This window comes from Strix uralensis, chromosome 6, assembly GCF_047716275.1.
Source record: "Strix uralensis isolate ZFMK-TIS-50842 chromosome 6, bStrUra1, whole genome shotgun sequence".
In the NCBI taxonomy this organism is placed as follows: Eukaryota; Metazoa; Chordata; class Aves; order Strigiformes; family Strigidae; genus Strix; species Strix uralensis.
The window spans coordinates 3,070,692-3,082,822 of record NC_133977.1 but is presented as its reverse complement, the minus strand read 5'-3'; positions in this window follow the sequence as shown (position 1 = coordinate 3,082,822).

The following is a 12,131-nucleotide window of genomic DNA, read 5'->3' as shown; positions in this document are numbered from 1 at the left end:
TCCCCGAGGGGGGATGGTGGGAAAGCTGGAAAAAGGCTTTTTATGCGAATAAACATAGATGGCCTCGACGGTGCGGGGGGGGGTGGGGGGTGAAACACCCCTTCTATTTCCCCCCCCCCCCCGGCAGGCAGCAGGCTCCCAGCCCCGTGTTTTGGGGGGTACGGCCGCTGTCCCCCCGGCTCCGCGGCCGCTCTTGGGCAGGGGCGCTGCGGCGGGGCGGGCCGGTCGGGGCCGCGGGGGGGGTCGGGGCTGGAGGGTCCCGCTCCCCCCCCTTCCTCACCGGCATCCTTTTCATCCCGTTTTTTCCCCATTTTACGCATCCCGGCTTCATCCATGCCGGTGAAACGGTGGCGGCGGCGGCTATTTGGAATGAAAAAGCAGTGATTTGCCGTGAAAACGGGGTGCGGGGGGGCAGTCTATTAAAATTAAACTAGGGGGTCGTTCAAGGGAGCGATTGCTCCCGAGGTAACGGCGAGGTTCCCCGGGCAGGCTCTGGCGAGTAAATCGGGGCTTGGCGGTGGTCGCATCATTCGTAGCCCTTGCACTTCATCTGTTATTATTATTATTATTATTATTATTACTATGATGATGATGTAACGCGGGTTCGGAGAGGGCTGGCGGCAGCTCCGGTGGGGGGGGGGAGAGGGGGTGTCCGCTGCTCCCCTCTCCCACCAGACGCTCATCGAAACTTCACGGCGCCGGCCAGCACCGCTGCCGGCCCCACGGGCAGCCGCGGACGCGCGTGGACTAGAGAGAGCCCACGGGTGATTCCAGCCTTTTCGGTAGCCGCCGCCACTGCCCGCTCCTTTAGCAAAAATATATTAGCATTAATAAATTTTTGGTTTCGTTTCTGTGCGAGAGGGAGCCGGGACACGCGTGGGGCTGCCTCGCCCGGCCCCCCCGTCCCCGTGTTCGTGTCCCGTCCCCCCCGCCCCCCCTTCCCTCCGTGCTTCCCAGCACTGCTCTTCTCCGTAGAGCTTTTTTTTAAAAAAAAAAAAAAACAAAAAAACCAAAACCAAACCAAAACAACAAAACCCCACCAAAATATTGTTATTTATTTTGGTTTGCTTGGTGCAAAGGGGATGCTGCTTGGAACGCGCAGCAATCCGGAGCCGGCTGGGGCGAGCGGCGGCCCGGCTGTGCACCCCCCCCCTCCCCCCCCCCCGCCACGAGAAGGGGGGTGTTGTATTTTAGGGAGGAGCAGCTGCTCCTCACCCCTGTCCTCACCCCCCCCCCCCCCCACGGGGCAGCCCTCCCTCTACAAGCCAGCATCTGCCCCAGGCGCAGGAAAGTTATTTGCTCCGCGGGTTGGGGTCCCCCCTCACCACCCCCCCCCCCCCCCGCCCGGGAGTGGGGCTTTGGGGCTGGAGGGGGGAGCCCCGGGCCGGGGGCCAGAGGAGAAGGAGATAAACAAGCGAGGGGGTTGATAGCTGTCATCATCACCATCATCATGGCTTTCATTTGGCTGCCTAATGAGTCAGATCACAGGCAGAGAGAAAAATTGTCAATCGCCCAGGCTCTAATGAATTTTTTTGCAAATTGTAATCAAGCCAGGCCGTCTCAGCTCGCTGATTAATGAGACCCAGGAGGCCCGGCCAGCACCTCAGCTTTTTATTCCATCCCGTCCTCCCTGCACTAAATTAACAGCAACTTGTCTGAGCTTCAAATTAACTCCCAATGATTAATTCTGATGGGGGGGTCTGAAGAATAGCTCGTCCTAATAGGCACTGGCCTCTGATGCTGTTTGAAATTAATACACTTCCCCTTTGGCTGCCGGCTTTAATCCAAGGTTGGGTTTTGACATCACTATATTTGTTGTTACAATAAATTCCTCTTACATCTGCAGATCAAATAATTGCACTGCTCAGGGAGCACAGCAGAAACGCCGGCCCGCTTCGCAGCGGCCCAAAGTCGGAGGGGAACGGAAGCTGTCTGCTCCTCTCCGCCTCACTCCAGCCTGCCTTAGGAAAACCCCTTTTTTTTATTTATATATAAATGTATATATGTATTTTTAAGCCACCGCTGCTCAGCAGCACCGGGATGTGGTGGCCAGAGGAGGCAACCCCTCTCCGGCAGGGCAAGGAGCACACTGCCTCGCTCTTAAACAAGACATCACAGCTTTTAAATCCCCCCCCTTCTTTACCCCCTCACCGCAGCGACCCAGCAAACTCACCGCATGCCAGGGCTGCTGCAGAGACTGGACAAACTCAGCGCATGCCACTGCAGGTCAGGCACGGGGCTGGCGGGGGGGACACTCCAGCTGCGGCCCCCACTTCCTCGGAGGGGGCAGCTCTGCCTTCCGCCTTGTTTCTGTTTGTATTGACTTAATTGGTTTAATTATTTCAGCTGGGACTGGCCAGGCTCGGCTTTGTGCCTTTTACCTGCCCCTTCCGCCCCTGGGGATGCGGCTGCCCCGCTGACAAGGACCCCTTTGTGGCTGGATGGGGGGTACCAGACCCCCCCTCCATTGGGGTTATCCCCCGTGATGGCAGGGGCCTCCCAGCCGAGCATCCCCCAGAGCGGGGCCAACCCCAATATCTGGAGAGATGGGTGAGGGGGTCCCTACCCCTGCTGGGAACAACCCCCGCCAAGGACTGAGCATCTCCCCTGTTCCCCAGTGGGTACAAGTTACCTCCTGCAAGAGACACCCACCCCTCCAGGCTCGCTGTCCTCCAGGATCGGGCCCCCCCGCGTGCTTCCACGGGGCTGTATCAATCTTCATCCGCGAGGAGGAGAGCGATGAGGCCGATAAGCGGCCGCCAATGCAAATTCCCGCCGTCACCGTCATAAAGCACCCGGCACCCTGACACACAAAAGCAACACCATATGTACGAAGACAACCTGTATGAATTATAAATTGCATCATAAAAATTGATTGCCTATCCCAACCCTTCAGAAACATGCGCGGGGCTGGGGAGGGGGGGAGAAACCCACCCGGCGCCCCAAAACGGCCACGCCGCGGTGGGAGGGGATGCTCTGCCGAGCCACCCCGCATCCCTCGGGGGTGCGAGGTCCCTTCCCGTCCCCCTCCCCGCCGCCGCGGGATGCTCGCCCGCCCCTTGCTTGCTCTTTTCTCCCTCCCGCTACGCCTGGCCCATAGAGAGCCTTAATCTATTTATTTCAAGCCACTTCATCCTCTCTCCTGCTTTTGTCCCAGCCCCAGCCTCTGGCTTTGTGGCAGGACCGCTGAGGTTTTAAAAGCCCCTTCCCCTATAGTTTGAGGTCTCCTTGGCTGCCTGAATTACAATGGCTAAAACAGGATTACACTGACCTGATCCTATTAAACTCGCCAATCGATCTGTGCCGCCCTCCCTCCGGCTCGGCAAACTTACTCGCCCAACTTTCTCCGGGGCTCAGCCTGGGAAGAGGAGAAGCGGAAGGCTGCCTTTCCGAGCAGGCCTGATGGAGGAAGGATGGATGGAGGCTATTTTTTTTTTTTTTTTTTTTGGAGCCACGTGGATTTTAAACCTCTGCTTTAGCTCCCAGCATCTCGGCTCCAAAGGAAAACACAGCGTTTTCTTGGTCTCACAGGTGCTCTGACTCCCAGCCCCAGCAGGATATTAAGTCACATAGATAAATCATATAGAAAGGGGTATTTTAGCTATAAGCAAAATGATTCTCCCTCCCTTTGGTAAGGGCAACCCTCAAGCTGCCTGATGTGGGGCACGTAAGCTCCTGGTCCTCCTTCTACAAACAACCTGGTGTGGGGAAAACCTCTGGGAAGAACCAGCCTCAGCCCCCCGCTGCGATGCCGAGCATGTTGGACCAAAGTCTGAGCGAGGGCTGCCCACACCCGGGATGCCCACGAGCCCCCTGGTACCCACCGGGGCTGGGACCCCCGACACAGCCACACCAGCATCTCCGTGCTGATGCCCAGAGGTCGGTGTCGCCGGCGTGGGTAGGGCTGACCCAGCAGCGAGTCCTTCCTCCCTTTTTATTTATAAAAAGAGCGGAGGAAGAGAAGCGCAGACCCGGCTTAACGACGTTTTCCTCGTCAGCGGGTAAACGGACCTCGATCGGCAGCGGTATCTGCTGCCAGGGGATGCTCTGCATCGCCTCGGTGCTATGGCACGCCACCATCTGCATGGAGGAACGGGCGCCTGGAATTAATCCCCCGTCGTCCCCTGGGAAAATAATTACAAGGCAGGGGAATAATCTAAAAATGGCAGTAAAATATGGGGTGTTTACGCTGACCTGCCGGGATGACTGAATTAGTGGCAAGGGGCCTGAATTAGTGGCAAAGGGCCTATCGCCGACTCCGGGGGAGCAGTTTTAATGCTCAAATCCTATTAATTAACAGAGCAAAAGACAAACCGGGGACTCCCATTTATAATTTTCTAGGAGCGTGTTATCAACAGCGAGGAGCTGGAGCTCACAGGGTGAATATGTCTTGCCAAGTGCCTGGAGCTCTTCCCTCTGCACACCCCAAAGCTACTCTAAAGGGTACCAATACCCCAAAACTGGCTGCAGAAAAAGGGTCATTAGCAATGATTTATTTATTTTTATAAAGGTAATGTGTCCTGTTACTATCTGGGGTGACAAAAACTGCAGCTGCCTGTCTAAATAGAAATCTTTGCTGTCCTCCTTCTGCTTGCGGTCCTGTTCAAGATTTCTATTCCTGCTGCAAAAGCATCTGAACTCAGAAATGATGTGCAAAAATGTGGGTATGGCCCCAAAATCCCTTTGAGAGACATTTGCCTCCCTTGCTGATATTCCCAGAACAGCTAAAAGAAGCCACAGGCATGGTTATACAAATTAAGTAATTGCTGTTTTAGCTGGCAACCTCGACTCAAAGAGAACCAGCCCACTTCTTTGGGCAATGGCAACATCTCCTTACTCAAAGCCCTCTTGCACACATCCCTCAGGGCATGTCCCAGCACCCCAAATTAGGCTGGGGGTAATGCACCCTGTGAAATACACAGCCCCTCCCAAACCCCTATATTAAAATTACAAGGTCACCCTCCTGCCAAATTTCAAGGCCCTGCACCAAAGCTGGAAGGCACCTAAGGGATTTTAAGTAGCAATAACTGGGGTTTTTTTTCCACTACTTGGAGGTGGGGAAAAAAAAAAAAAAGTGCATCTTACTGTTTTTCACCCAAAACATCAAGAGGATTTGGGTTGAAATTCTCTCTTCCTGCCCCAAACACCAAGACAGACCCCCAGTATGCAGCAACATACCCCAAATAATTAAAACCCTGTGCAGCCCCAATGGTGGCAAGGACCAGTGCGAAGACTGGCACCAGTAACGGCAGCTTTCTGGTCCGTCCCCCGCAACCAACAATCATCTCTTTGCACGGAGAGGAAGGATGACAGCAATAGACCTTCTGCAAACCATCGCCGCTTGTAGATACGCCACCGAGCACCGAACATTTACAAATAGCCTGTTCATTGCTAAGAAGCCACTTGGGCTTTTATGAACATCATTATGGCCGTGGTGTAATAGTATCTATCAAAAACATTGCCTTTCTGAATTAAGGTAATGGTCATTTTTAAGACACACATCTGTATTTTTTTTTAAACAGATGCTCGGCTCCTAAGCCCAGGACTGCTATTTCTCCCCCTCCCCAATTATTTTCATATTTCCCCATTTCCAAAGCAGCAATAAGTTCCTGTGAAAGAAGGGTAATAGGAAGTCTCTCTCTAAGAGAAATTGTTAATTTGGGATTTATAAAGGACTTTCCTTAATGAATAATAGTTGAGATCGATCTGTCTTCCTGCCTCATTCTGCAAAGTAACATTTGTAAAGTAAGGTGATCCCAATTACTCCCTCTAATAACCTCTCCAGCAAGAGATTTCAGAGCTGCAGCCATGAAACCTGCCCGCCTGCCTCCTCTCCCCTGGTGCCATGAGCATCACCTGCGTCAGGACTTTCTGGCTTCATCCAGCTCATGATCCCCCATCTCCCTGCCTGGCGTGGACCGGCTCCATCACCTGAAAACCCCAGGGTGGGATGCCCTGCAACCCCCCCCCCCCAGAAGGATGCTCCATCCAGCCCCGCTGGTCATCAGTGCCTGGGAGGTCTCATGCTGGGATTGTCACCCCTTGTCACCAGGGTGCCAGGGTCTGGAGGGGGCCTGCAGCCCCTCAAAATGCTCGACGCTCTGATACCCACCCACCTCCTGGCTTATCAGAGAGAGGAGATTGAGAAATGACTTGATTATTGTCCGTAAGTGCCTTCACAGGGAGGAAATACTGGCACTAAAGGGCTCTTGAATCAACAGCAGGACGGCAGCGTGAGAATCGATGCCAGCAGCTCAAGCCAGACAGACTCAAATTAGAAGCAAGGCTTTTTTTTTCTTTCTTTCTTTTTTTTTTTTTCCTTAAAATATGGAGGACCATTAAAGATCAGAGCCAACCAAGAAGGCGTGGGGGCTCTCTTCATCCCTCAGTGTCTTCAGCTTGGGGCTGGATGCCTTTGGGGAAGAGATGTTTTAGCCAAGTGCAGTTTTGCCATTGCAAGTGCCTTTTCCAGCTGTTTTGCCATGTCTCCCCTTTCCTCCTACCTCCCTTCCCTTTGGTTCCTCTCTACAGCAGGGAATGAAGGTGTGGAAATCCCATTCCCTTCCTTCCTTTGCTTGGTGCCATCCCACATGCACATCCCCATCCCACATCCAGAGACTGGCGGGACTTCTGGAGAGACAGGAGCCAAGGGAAGGGACCTTTTTGTCATGCTTTAATTAAACAAGTCCTGCTTCCCCAGTTCACCAACACTTGGGAGAGAGGCAGGCTCTGCCACAGCACCAGCGCTCCCCTTTTTCCTTGCCTCCACCCAAGAGACATCCCACATCAGCTCAGAGATGCTCCAGCAAACCCAGGGAACACTAATGCAACTTTTCGGGTAATTCCAGGGGAAAAAAAAAAAAAAAAACCAGAAAATTTCTCCTTCTTTTTTTTTTTTTTTAATAAAAAGCAAAATAAAACTCTCTTATGTCCTTAGCGCAGCTGGAGGGAACTAAGAAGTGCAAGTTGTAAGAAGCTTGCTCTGGGTCACCTTCAAAAGAGGTGACCCACGGATGACGCTGTCTTTGGACGCCTTGTCCCTGCCACAAGGACTATTTTGGGTGTTCGAGCTCTGTCATGCTGCCAGCCTGCAAAGTGCAGAAGATGCTCTTTTCTATCCTTGCCTGCAAGCATCATCCTCCTGGTGAGCCAGAGCTGGGCACAGTGCTTGGACCCTCCCTCACCCCACGGGAAGGGGATGCTGAAGGTACCACCCTGTCTGCATCCGAGCTCAGGCGCTCGCCGGGCAAATTTTGCCATCTCCAAGTACTGGAAAGGGTGAAATCCTGATGTATTTGTTCACCTGGCACAAACCTCAGCACTGCCAGTATTAACTGGCCAGGCCGATTAGTGGCAGCCATCAGCCAATAAATAAATTGGAACCATCTCCAGACCTGATTAGCTTGCTAATTAAGCTCAGTTACAGGGAAATCTGCAGTCAATCAGCCCGGCCATTACCAGTTGGATCTGCAGAGCGGGAGCTGTAGATGCTGGGTCTCTGGTGGGGAGAAGGAGGAGGGGAGCATGCTGGGGTGGCAGAGAAGGTTGTCCCGAAATCCGCTTTCCTCAGCAGCAATCAGAGATACTTATCTATTTGGGACAATTCCTGGCAGCCTCCAGTGCCCCCACATTCACCTGGGCTCCTGCCCCGACGCTGTTGGGGGGAATTGCCCCATTCTACTTCAGTCGCTGAGCTGCTCGGCAGCACAATCCCTTTCCAGTCCACAAACTCCCGGAAACTGCAGAATGCCTCCAAAGACAGCCCATTCGTAAGGGTAAACACAGGGCTGGGAGGGGGTATTTTTTTTTTTTTTTTTTATTTTTGACTGGGCCAAGCTGTTTCCCCTGCTTCCCTGCAGCGATGTGCAGCTCTGACACCTCGCTCCAGCTCCCAGCTCTTCCCTCCCACACCCAGCTGGCACCTGGGGATCCGCACCAAAATGCTGATGGACATCTTCATCCCAGCACAGAGGCCAAGGGCTCTCAGGGGTTTCTTCTTGCTTGCAAAGTAGATGCAGCATCCCCCGTGCGGCCCAAAGCAGAGGTAGGATTTCAAGACACGTACCCATCTGTTGCTGTCAGCATTGCAGGATGAGGTGTTTTGGCATTCGGGGACGCCCTTGCTCCCTCCAGCTGCAGCCCCCCCATCTTGGCAGCTGCCAGTGGGCATCAGGCATTTACTTTTCTGTCTACCTTGTCTTTCCTCCGGCTCTGGCAGCTCGAGGCCACTTGGGATCCCAGCCCTTGCTTCATTAGATGAAAATATCTGGCCTTTGATTTCCGCTAATCCTCCAAAACCGTGTGGATTGTTTGCTCGTGCACCAAAATGACAAGAAGTCATTTTCTATTCAATTTTCTGCTGGAAAAGGTGATCAGGAGGTTCTCTTCAACTGAGCAACAAGCAGCCCTCGGTGTTGGCAGCACCAATGCCAAGCCATTTCTTAGAAGACTTGAGCAAACCCCGGGCACGTTATGCTCCCTCGGAGCCCACCATTAATCCCCTGAGCGATGGGAAAGCCCTGCAGATGGTTTTGCGGCTCCGCATCCCTCCATCGCTCCCGCCCCATGGCACAGCATCGCCTTTTTTCTTCTGTCGCTTTAGCTCTTCTCATTCTCTCTTTGGCAAATGCAAGGAGTCTCCCTGGCTTAAAAACAAACAGATCTGGAAGTCAGGGAGAGGAGATTGGTGGGGGCAGAATGCAAATAAATAAGTGCTAATTGCTGGCAGTGGCGCTGTGCTTCGAGCACGGTTATTGTGACCGCATTTATTGGCCAATTAAGAGCTTTACTGGACGTTAGGCGAGATAAATGACTGCCTGGTGGGTTTCCTAGTCCTGGCGTCGGTTTGTGGTTTTCCTACGGCACATTTAGTGGTTTCACTAGGAGTAACCACGTTTCTCTAATATGCCCTCCAGGTAACTCCTGCAGTCTGTGCTCTCTTTACAGTTGGACTTGATGATCTTAAAGGTCTTTTCCAACCTAAATGATTCTATGATTCTCTGAAGTCATGTTCTGGGCATTGCTCGGGTGGGAAATGCTATAGGAATAGTTCACTGGGGAAAAAACAGATTGCCTGCTTCTCCCTGCAAACATCACCTGACTCAGATACATCAAAGATACAGAGAAAAGAGGGCAAAAGAATGAGCTCGAAGGCAGGTGATGCTGGGCTCAGAAGAGCTTCATGTGGGTCACCCTGCTCCCCAGCCCGGCTTTCTGCTGGGCTTTTCACAGCCCGGGTAACGTCAAGTTTCTGAGCAGCATCTCTGGACACCACTTCCATCTCCTGCCACCAAGTCTTTGAGCAATTCTGGGCAGGAGTGATGTCTGCTACCCCTGGGAAGGGCCCTCAGGAAGGTAAATCGGGCCAAGCCACTCCGAAGGAGGGGGTCCCACCACCACCCTTCCCCGCAGGGTAGTGTAACGGGAGGAGGGGAGGGGGGAGGAAGATGATGATGGTTCCTCATCACCATTGCAGTTCAGCTGAGGAACATCTTGATGTGGGATGCTGCGGATGCTCAAAGCTTTCAAGGGATTCAGGGGATCAGCCAAATGGATGGAAGAGAAATCCGCTGAGGGTTACTAAACTCACTGAAAACAGGCAGCTCAGAAGTCCCTGAATTTTAAACAGTTACAGGCTGGGGAAATATGTAGCAAAAAGTCATATAATCTGATTTTACACTCTCCTCTAGCATTGCCTTTTGGCCACGGGTGGAGAAGAGGTGTTGGTATGGGTGAGTCTCTGACCTGGCTCTTTAAGGCTACTTTTACCTGATACTCATGAAGCATAAAATGTTTTCTTTTGTTTATGAAAACAGCTGAATTTGGGCGAGCTTGGCTCTCTCCTGGAAAACAAAGCTGTTAACCGCGGGGTCAGCCCCATCACACTGCATGCAATCGCTGTGCGTGCTGTCCTCAGTCGTCTCATCCCATCGCTCCCTTCATACCAGTTCAGATTTGTGTTAAAGAACAAATGAGAAACAGCAAGAGTGCCAAGGGAATGATTTTGAGTGAGTGCTAAAAGCATGTGGTACCTACGGAGCGAGCATCTTCTGGGCTCTGGAGCAGGTTTCTTGACCTGGTGCTCCCAGTATCCATCAAAGCTAATCCTTTGAGGGCAAGGGTTGAAATGCACAGCAAGGCCTTATGGCAGGGCAACAGTCCAGTCTTTACAGTAATTGCTTTTTTCTTAAAAAAAAAAAAAGGGGGGGAAAAAAGGAAAAAAGGGGGGGTTCCTGCTATTCTCATTATGGGAATCAATAGTTTTCCTTCAAAACCTTTTTCTGACCCCTGTTGCTTTGCAGTAGGGTATTTCCTTTTCTTCCTAAGCATCTGTGGATGCCACCAGCTGAGAGTGTTTGAGGGGTACGCGGGTGTGGGCTTGAGGTAGGTGAGAAATGTGGCCCTGAAAGACATCCTCAGATCTGCTCCACCATCCCTGGCACCAGGATCTTCCAGGAGAAGCCAGATCTTAGGAAGGTGGTTAGAGAGAGTGAGCAGCCAGCCATGCCTATCATAAAATCAAACCCCTTTAGGAGGTCAAAGGAGAGGAGGGATGGGTGATTCCTAAAAAAAGCACTACTATAGCTTTACACCCAGGGGGAATCCAAAACAAGCTCTCCCACGTTTGAAGTTCACATTTCAAATCCAGAAGGGGACAACACAAAGCACCCACCTCCTGCTTCGGTGCTGGTTGGATGGGTGATGGGGTTAAACAGGGTGGGAAAACCTTGCAAGAACAAAGGCATACAGTTGCTGTGTGACAAAACAGTGATGTAGACCCCTAAAAAAGAAAAAAAAAAGAATCCACAAGCAGTCCTGTAGTTTTTCATCCCCCACAGTGCTGCTACAGACTCCCTGGAGCACTCAGAGAATTGAAGAGCAGAAAAAGAAAGAGAAAACCTCCCCCAAGCCCCAAACAAATCCCATTAGAGAGGACAGAACTGTCAGCTTCCTGTAGGCGGGAGACCTGATGGGATGGGCAATAACCTGAAGAATGAACAAATTTAAGCCAAGTCACAAGCAGACATAAAAGATAAAACCAAAAAAACCCCAAGCCCACACTATGGGCTGTCCCACTCAGTTTGTGAAGATGCAAGCTCACCTCTCCAATCTTGGCCAGGTCTTCTCTTGAGCAAAATCCCACTGCAGCAAGGTCTCCAGTCCCGTGACACACTGGAGAACCTGTCCGTCTTGGTATCGGTTTTGACCACGCTGCCCTTTGGAATCAGCCCATGAACCGTGTTGGGTGCAAAACCAGGAAGACACATCCCCAATCTGCTGCTTCTCCACAGCTCCTCTTGGCTATCTCATCCCCCTCTTTGTGTCTCTTTTTGAGGGAAAGTCCCCACTTTTTCCACCTCTTCATAGCTGTACTCATTTCTGAACATCCTTAATTTCTCTGTGTCTTTTATAAGTTGGGACAAGCATAGATGGCCAAACCGTAGCATTGGTTGTCTTGCTCCATGGTGCCCTCACAGTTCTTAAAATCTTACATCTCTTTCTTCACCCCAGGACACGTTATTCAAGTCATCTCCCTTTTTTTCCCCATTAATGCACATTTACTGAATTTTATCTGCTGTTCTCTATGTACCCACCCTGATACCACACAGCTCTCTTGACCTTACGTAGTTTTTCAGCAACCATTGCTACCACTAACCGTATCGCCAACCCGTTGAGACACGCTGGCCCTGGCAGGGACCCTTCTGGCATGTGGCTAGCTACATCTGCTCAGTTGAAAACCTATCACCTTTCATCTCCTTCCCATCTCTCAGCCTTCTGCATCAGGAAACTATAGACCTGTCAGTCTGACCTCGGTGCCAGGGAAGGTCATGGAGCAGGTCATCTCGAGTGCCATTACAAGTCATATAATGGACAACCAGGGGATCAGGCCTAGTCAGCGTGGGTTTATGAAAGGCAGGTCCTGCCTGACAAACCTGATCTCCTTCTATGACAAGATGACCCGACTATTGGATGAGGGAAAAGCTGTGGATATTGTCTACCTGGATTTTCGAAAAGCATTTGACACAGTTCCCCATAGGATTCTCATAGAAAAACTGGCTGCCCATGGCCTGGATGAGCGAATGGTCTGCTGGGTCAAGCACTGGCTGGATGGACGGTCCCAGAGAGTGGTG